Here is a 2,753-nt window from a genome sequence, read left to right on the forward strand (position 1 = left end):
CTTTCCCTAATTAATCACTAACCATTAACATTAATTAGCATATCTGAAAAAAAAAGTGTTTAAATTCTTGTGATCATATAAGAATTATTTAAAGATACATATCCTAGATACATATCCTAGAAAGTAAATATACAATACTTACGGTGATCAATCCCAAATATCTTCTTTATAATTGGTCTATCATTGAACAAACCTTAAAAGTGTGAGACTAAATTTTGTGTGGATCATTGTACTAATGTTAGAGTTTTTTATTTATTATTTGTCTGTTTTGAGTTTTTTATTTATTATTTGTCTGTTTTGCAAGTATGTGATTTTGCGGGAACTATACAACATTTCTAGAAGGTGGATATATGTCTTCTACCATGATGTTAGATCTAGACTAGTTTTTTCGATATAAAGGTTGGAATATCCCTTGTACTCATTTTAATAATATTTTATTTATTAAAAAATATTTAAAATTTTAACGAAGATTGATAACACTTTTTAGAGTGATTATTTTGGTTTTTACAATTCAGACAATAACTTGGTTGATGTTAGTTCAATAAAAATAAAGAAAAAATATGTATCTCTCAATACTAAAACTTGTTGAAGCAACGTCAATCTACTTATTGTCTCACGTATAAAGATAGGAAGATGTGTTAACTTATACTTTTGAAATGTATCGTTGATTAGAGTTTCAAGTAAATTTTAAGCACAATCTACAATTGACCTGATCCACCTTAAAATTTTCTTAAAAATAAAGTTGAATTAAAAAATTTAACGTATTTAACCTATAATTTTAAACAAAAAGTATCAACTTTATTTGATAAATTTTTGTTTATATTTAAAGTTGAGCCGAATCGAATCAATTTTATGAGTAACTAAATACGGATATCAATGTTTATTCCATTGTTTAAAAGAAATGGATAGTGAGACATTGGTAGAATTCATTTCCTAAAATGTTTTAAAAAGCGAGTCCTACCACATGTCAAGAATAACTAACATAGTTTTTCAGTCTTAACTCAATTGAAAATTGACAATATTATTATTAAGTTGAACATCTTATCTCGAATTCGAATATAAAACATCACAATTATGTGAGTTAAGTATAATGTAATTTACCATCTTTTATAAAATAAAATAAAAACTAACAACATATTACTCTTACGATTTGTAATATAAACAACAACAAATTTAAATTTATATTGAATAGTTTAAAATATACTGATAATATTAAATTAGTTTTAAAATATTTAATGCTGTTATTTTCTAACTACCTTTCTATTATTTATTTTTATTCTGAAAAGCTGAGATTTTACAAGGTAATTTTAAAAAATACAATAGAACTTTTTGAATGGCTTAAAAATAAAACGAGATTAACTAATATTTTTCTTTAGAGGATTAAAGTAACTTTAGCTCTATTTATGAAGAGACTTGTTTTCAAAAATACTTTAAAAAGTCAATCCCACCCAAATTGATAATAACTATTAATATATATTTTTTCTTTGGAACTGAAATAGAAGTAATAAAAACTTATAGTTTAAAATACTTTATCTGATTTTGAATATAAGAGAAATTTGATCAACAAAAATTAATATATGTAGTTAAAATTTTAGATTAAATATATATATTTCTTATTCAATTTGTTTTATATTAAGATCAAAAGAAGTATAAACAAATTTTAATTAGTTCTAATATATTTAATGTTGTTATTTTCTAACTACCCTTTAATATATAAATATTATTTTCCAATAATTTTTTGTTCTAATGGAATAATAAGTTTTCAAGAGGTATAATTCAAAAAAATACAATAACAATTTTTAAGTACAAATATGATAAATATGACAAATACTACAAATATGATAAAATTTAAGTGTCTGAAATACACATGTCTCCAGAGCTGCAATGTTGTAGATGTCTTGATTAAATCTAAATCTGCACTTGACTAAAGTTAATGTTTCAATCTAAATTGATTAAACACCGCAACAAAATGGGAAAACAAATGTCGCACCAAGACAAGAAAAACTAAATAGATGTGAAAACATATATTTAATTAAAATGAGAAGAAAAAATGAGTTGGAGGGGTGATTTCATGCAAAAAAATGACCTTAAATCACTATTTCTCCAATGGATGGATGAAGAAAGTTTTGTGTCGCGGCCTAAAATTTTGAGTGTTTCTCGAATTCAATGGAGTCGCCACCAAAATTTATTTTAAAATAGGGAAAATATTGGGAAACCCTTAAAATAGAAAGAAAATGGTCCTTGAAACCAAATTTGAGTTCGGGAGTCGATTATGCGTAGGGAAGGTATTAGCACCCTACGACATCCGTTAAAAACGGTTACCTATAATTAATTGTGCTAGATTAATTTTAACTTAAGTATATTTATTTTTATTATTATTAAATATGAATAACAATTATTACTATATTTAAAATATGATTTTAAAATAAATATGTACTTAACAAATAAAGGACAAAAGAAGAAATTTTTATTTATGTGCTTGACAAGAATGTGATCTTGCTCCTACGTATCTCCCAGTGCGATGGAGATATCAAAGCTACGTAGTTCTTGGTAAATACAGATGTGTTGATTGTGTTTTAAAGAAAATTTGTCTTGTGATAAAAAAATGTTTTTTTTTGACAAAATAGAGAAATAAAGAGTTTTATTTGAATAAATATTTTAAAATACGAGTTTTAAGACGATCAAGTTGTACAACTCGTATCCCAAAACTCAAGGAATAAAGAAGATGTCACATCTAATTTAATCCTTTAAAA

Source organism: Cicer arietinum, chromosome 3 (genome assembly GCF_000331145.2).
Source record: "Cicer arietinum cultivar CDC Frontier isolate Library 1 chromosome 3, Cicar.CDCFrontier_v2.0, whole genome shotgun sequence".
NCBI classification, from domain to species: Eukaryota; Viridiplantae; Streptophyta; class Magnoliopsida; order Fabales; family Fabaceae; genus Cicer; species Cicer arietinum.